Below are 6,610 nucleotides of genomic sequence, written 5' to 3'. Positions count from 1 at the left end.
AATCTGCATACCTATGAACATATGATTTTCGACAAAGAAGCCAAAACTGAACAATGGAAAAAAGAAAGCATCTTCAACAAATGGTGCTGGCATAACTGGATGTGAACATGTAGAAGACTGCAAATAGATCCATATCTGTCACCATGCACAACACTCAAGTCTAAGTGGATGAAAGACCTCAACATAAATCCAGTTACACCTGAATGCATTGGCACTGGGACTCCACCAGTAGCACAGACACTGAGAGCAACAGTTAATAAATGGAACCTCCTGAAACATAGAAACTTTTGTAGGGCAAAGGACATAGTCAATAAGACAAAACAACAGCCTACAGAATGAGAAAAGATCTTCACCAACCCCACATCTGACAGAGGGCTGATCTCCAAAATATATAAAGAATTCAAGACACTAGACATCAAAATATTGAACAATCCAATTAAAAAATGGGCTGCATAGTTAAATAAGAATTCTCAATGGAAGAATCTCAAATGACTGATAGACATTTAAGGAATTGCTCACCATCCTTAGGAATCAGGGAAATGCAAATCAAAATGATTCTGAGATACCATTTTACATCTGTCAGAATGACTATGATCAAAAACATTGTTGGAGAGTATGTAGAGCAAGGGGAACACTCCTCCACTGTTGGTGGGAGTGCAAACTTGTACAGCCACTTTGGAAATCAGCATGGTTATTTTTCTGAAAATTGAGAATCAATCTACCTAAAGACCCAGCTAAACAATTCCTAGCCTTATACTCAAGGAAAGCTCAACCATACCACAAGGACACTCTATTCATAGCAGCATTATTCATAATAGCTAGAACCTGGAAACAACCTAGATGCCCCTCAACTGAAGAATGGATAAAGAAAATGTGGCACATATACACAATGGAGTATACTCATCATTAAAAATAATGATATCATGAAATTTGCAGGCAAATGGATGGAACTAGAAAATACTATTCAGAGTGAGGTAAGCCAGACTCAGAAGGACAAACATGGTATGCACTCACTCATAAGTGGATACTAGATGTAAAGCAAAGGCTAACCAGACTACAACCCACAGCTCCAGAGAAGCTAGCTAACAAGGAGGACCCTAAGAGGAACAGATAGATTTCCCAGAAAAAGATAAATAGATAAGATCTACATGAGCAAACTGGGGGTGAGGTGGGGTAATGAAGGGCAAGGAATGGGGGATGAGAGCATAAGGGAATGGGAGATTTGAGCTGGAACAGGGACAGAAAGGGAGAGCAAGGAAAGAAATACCATGATAAATGAAGACATGGGGATAGTGAGAAACAGGGTGTTAGGGAAGTTCCCAGGAATCCACAAGGATGACCCCACCTTAGACTACTAGTAATAGTTGAGAGGGTGCCTGAAACTGGCCTACTCCAGTAATCAGATTAGTTCCATAAAATCAGTAGCACTCCTATATACAAATTTTCCTTTTAATTAAATAAAAAGGGGGAAATGTTGTAGGATATTTGTACACTGTGTGAAGATGTATTGTTGTGATTGGTGTAATAAAGATCTGAATGGCTAATAGCTAGGCAGGAGAGGATATACAGGATTTCCAGCAGAGAGAGAGAGAGAGAGAGAGAGAGAGAGAGAGAGAGAGAGAGAGAGAGAGAGAGAGAGAGAGGTGAAAGGGATGAATCTGCGTGCTTGGGAAATGCTAACAGGAGGCAGGAAAAGTTGGACATACGGGACAGAGGAAAGGTAATCAAGCCACATGATGGAACATAGATTACTAGAAGCAGGTTAATTAAGTTATAAGAGCTAGTTAGAAAAAAGCCTAAACTAAGGCCATGCTTTCATAATTAATAATAAATCTCTGTGTTGTTACTTGAGGGCTGGTGATTTCAATGGGAATGCTTACTACACCCAATTGTACCAGGAAGTAGATCATCTTCAGGAAGCTGACAGGGTATATTTAAGGTAGGAGCAACTTTCTAATGGCTTGTACAAGCTAAAAACACCTGCTTTTACAATCCTAGTAGAGTAAATTTATCTTCTAAACAGAATGTTCACCAATACAAAGGGAGTCCAGTCATTAAGTTATTCAGTGATATAAAGATCGTTTGGGAATTTGAACTTTTTTCTGCTTGTGAACAAATATCTCCAAGGTGTAATTAAAAAGGGGAGAAAGAAGACTGGTAAGAAAAAATGACACCTGGTGAAATAAAAATTATAAGAAAGTCAAACCTTTTACAGAAAAGAGTACATTTTTTCCTTACAATGAAACAATGGTATAAATATACTTATACAGTTTGTTAAGTGGCTACATTTCAATGGTAAACATGAACAATATATGTCTCTATATCTTTGCTCACACTTTTGTGAAAAATTTCTACTTTTTAAAGTCGATGAAAGAGTTACTCAAGGGGCCAGAGAATATCAGTAGTTAAAGTATTTGTTGTATAATGATGGCGACTGCATTCAGATCCCTGCACCCACTGAAAAACCACACATCTGTAACTCCAGCTCCAATTTAATTCCTCCTACTGTCTTCTAGGGATGAGTTCAGGGCTAGTGTAATTGCCAGGACTGTCACCAAGGTCGTCATGTGTCTTTTTCTCAATGAATCCTATTGACAAAGCTGAGATTTTATTTACTCTCATTGGCAGCGTACTTATCCTTGATGTGTTGGTACCTGCTGTGCAACAGTTTCCTCCAAGATTGAAACATTCCACCCTGATGGGAAGCTCCTTAAGTAGGAATACAAACAACTCAAAAGAGCTCAGGAAGTCCCTGAAACTGACAAGATTCACTAGAACCCTCCTTGCCAGTAAGCAATAAAAACTAAGAGTACCTCTCAATGGAAGGAAGCTGAGCAGAAAGGAAGACTCTCAGAAGAGCAAACCTCAGACCAGCTACCTGGAAGAAGCAGAAATAAGCCACCTGCTTAAAAGAGGTTTAGATCAACTGAGGCACCCAGAAATAACACTCTCCAGCCTATTGAGTTGCCTGCAGGGTGTGCAGTGTTTCCAGGTTCCCAGCTGTTGTGAGCTGTCACTCATGCTATGATGATGCACCTGTCTTTGAGTCATTTCTGCTCCTGTAAATAACCCCTCACCCATATTACTCTAAGCAACTCCAATAAAACTTATTTGTTCAACAAGTTGGACTTTGGTGGTATCTGTACTTTGAGCTGTCCTGGGTTCTCTATCTGGGGAGAGTAGACATGTTTCATTTCCACATTAAAAGTTTTGTCACACAACAGTACCTACTGGGTTTTATAACTGTAAAATTCTTTTTTCTTTTTAATTAGTAAGCATACATGAGGAGCCATTTTAAAGGGCAATTATATTTTTTTTTCTATTATTGACCCTGATGGACAATTTCCTTAAAAATGTACTAATCAGGACAAGCTAGATTATGCTGAGATGATCTATGTAACCCTGTGCTCTCCAGAAGTAAACTGAGATGTATATGCTTAGTTTGTAACACTCTAACCCTGTCTTCCAACGCCTGACTGAGCAGGGCTGCCACCCTCCAAAGAACATTGAATTACGTTCTTTCAGGTCACATCACAATCAGCTATGGAACCTTGAAGGCTGTGGGTAGGGCAACCTCTGAGTCAGGCATCACTTGTGAGGCTTGCCTCCGATGTGTTATTTACATGGTTAAGGCCTGGTGTCTTACAGTGGCTAGGACAATTCATTCAATTTCAAAGTTCTGCATCTTTAGCTGGTTACTGAGCCCTTGCAGGACCCTTCTGAGGAAGTAATCTTAGAAGTCCACAGGTTTCCCACAGTGGACCCTGGTGAACTACTAACATTTGGTTATTGACAATTAATAGGTTCCCATTGCCAGCTCAATTGGCTTTGTACTCTGACTGACCCTGACATTCAAAGTCAACTCTTGTTTATAAAGAAAAGCTATTCTGAGCTCTTCTTCCTATGGACTGATAGGTTTCTGACCTTGAGCCAACTTGTGGATTATAACATTACTGGAATAAATAATACTTCAGATATCAGTGTGACAATAGCCCAAGAATACCCAGCCAGAGTCAGGCAGATGGTTGTATTTGTTTAGAAATAGAAAGGCTATACAACACTGGTGAGCTGGCACCCAGCAAAGGCAAATCCAGAAGTGAGTCCATGTGGCAATCTAAACAGTGTGGGATGGAGATGGAGCCTGAAGCTTCTGGGCAAGGTCGAAAACGGAAATACAAGGATGAAGGTGGGACAGAGATCGAGTCTGAAGCTTTGGAACAAGGTAAAAAACTGAAATGCCAGTATGAGGGTCCAACAGGTTTGGAGTTTGAAGAGCCCAGCAAAACTCAGAAGAGGATACCTCAGGAACAGCAAGACCGAGAGCTTCAAAGTCAACAGCCAGGCAAGGATGAGTTATGGGAACCCCATCAAGAAAGTCTAAGACAACTAAAGCCCCTAGAGTGGGCCACAGGTCCACAGGAGCAGGCTGTAACTGGGAGAGAGTCTGGGGATGGTGGCAAGGGTCGCAAGCGGCCCTGTTGCATCATGGAGGAATATGCCAAAAACCACCAAAGGCAAAAGTACCAAAGGTTACTGCAGCACCTTCTGCCCAGTGATTATATGAAATCTGACCCACAGAGAGTTCACACAACCCTGGTGGATACCTTGAAGATCAAAGGGTGTGTGGAAGGGCACAGTCATGGATCCAGAACAACTCAGTGTGATCCTAAACAATCCACTGCTGTTACCACAAAGGAATGTGTCTCACCAGACTTGAGAGTGATGACGTGTACAGAGAACTCTTCTGATACACAGAAGAAAGATGCAGTAAACCTTGAAGGAAGAAGGGGACACCACTTGGAGCCTGACTTGCTAAGAGCAGAGGCTCAAGTCTTCCTGCACAGTGGCAGCAGTAGGTCACTCCCCAACAAGATGCCAGTAGTTATGGCAGAGAAAAAGCCTGTTGCAGAACAGGAAAAGGGCAGAGGAATGAATGAAGTCCTTGATGTTACAGAGGACATGGAAAAGGAAATAAGAAATGCACTGGGTCCAGGACCCCAGGAGGAAATCTTAACGAGTGCATTCAAACTGCATATTACTCGAGGAGATATCCACACCCTAGAGAATGGTGAGTGGCTCAATGATGAGGTCATCAATTTTTACATGAATCTTCTGGTTGAGAGAAATAACAAAAAAGGGTACCCGGCTTTTCACGTGTTCAGCACTTTCTTTTACCCCAAACTAAAGCATGGCGGCTACTGTTCTGTTAAACGATGGACTTGAGGAATGAAACTGAAAAAGAAATTATTCTAGTACCTATTCACCAGAAGGTACACTGGAGCCTGATAGTAATCGACCTAAGAAAACAAAGTATCATATACCTCGATTCAATGTGACAGACAGGGCAGAGCATTTGTGAGACCATCTTTGAATATTTACAAAATGAGAGCAAAACTGGAAGGAACTGTTGCTAGAGTTTTCCTGCCTGGCCCACAGTCAGGACAAATCTCTCTCACCTGCCAGTCCCACAGCCACTCAGACCCGACCAAGTAAACACAGAGACTTATATTGGTTACAAACTGTATGGCTGTGGCAGGCTTCTTGTTAACTGTTCTTACAGCTTAAATTAATCCATTTCTATTAATCTATACCTTGCCACGTGGCTTGTGGCTTACCGGTACCTTACATCTTCCTTGTCCTGATGGCGGCTGGCAGTGTCTCTCCCACTCAGCCTTCCACTTCCCAGCTCTATTCTCCTCCTTGTCCCGCCTATACTTCCTGCCTGGCCACGGGCCAATCAGTGATTTATTTATTGACCAATCAGCAACATATTTGACATACAGACCATCCCACAGCAGGAACATTGAGCTGGACCCTTTGGAGTGGAAAAGAGACAGTATGACTTCAAAGGAGATTCCTCAACAACTGAATGGGAGTGACTGTGGAATTTTTACTTGTAAATATGCAGATTACATTTCTAGAGACCAACCACTTACCTTTTCTCAGCAACACATGGCCATCTTTAGGAAGAGGATGGTGTGAGAAATCCTGCATAGTCAATTACTATAACAACATTGATCCTGTGGGTATGGCACCCCTGCACTTTTCCATCAGAGTTTCTATATACCTCAAACAAGATAGGTTGAAAAGATTTAAAACAGATACTAAACTGCCTGACATGGAGGAAGCCCACTCTCTTCAATGTAGTCCTGACCTGGGGAGTCCTCCCCAATGCCACCTATAGGCTGCATGTAACTACTGCAAGCTTAGAAAGTACAATTCAGGGGCTGGAGAGATGGCTTAAGAACACTGGCTGTTCTTCCAGAGGTCCTGAGTTCAATTCCCAGCACCCACATGGTGGCTCACTACCATCTGTAATGAGATCTGGCTCCCTCTTCTGGCCTGCAGGGATACATGAAAACAGAACATTGTATATATAATAAATAAATCTGTAAAAAAAAAAAAAAAAGAAAGTGCAATTCAACCCACACAAGAACACATGTTCAATAAACATTGTTTTAGTGTTAGATTTAGTTTATGGATTGGTTTAATATTGGATTTATTTTATGAATTGGTTTAATGTTGGATTTATTTTGTGAATTGGTTTAATGTTGGATTTAGTTTTATGAGTTGTTTTAATGTTGGATTTATTTTGTGAATTGTTTTAAAG

At 41.2% G+C, this 6,610-nt stretch overlaps 1 pseudogene; it reads left to right on the top strand.

Annotated features, from left to right (window-relative positions):
* Positions 1-4,104: 4,104 nt before the first annotated feature.
* LOC128113282 (sentrin-specific protease 2-like) lies at positions 4,105-6,009 on the top strand (annotated as a pseudogene).
* The last annotated feature ends 601 nt before the right edge of the window (positions 6,010-6,610 follow it).

Source organism: Peromyscus californicus, unplaced genomic scaffold (genome assembly GCF_007827085.1).
Source record: "Peromyscus californicus insignis strain IS unplaced genomic scaffold, ASM782708v3 Scaffold_18__1_contigs__length_77618521, whole genome shotgun sequence".
Classification (NCBI taxonomy): domain Eukaryota; kingdom Metazoa; phylum Chordata; class Mammalia; order Rodentia; family Cricetidae; genus Peromyscus; species Peromyscus californicus.
The sequence above is the reverse complement of the archived record's forward strand: the minus strand, read 5'-3'. Positions and strand labels throughout refer to the sequence as shown.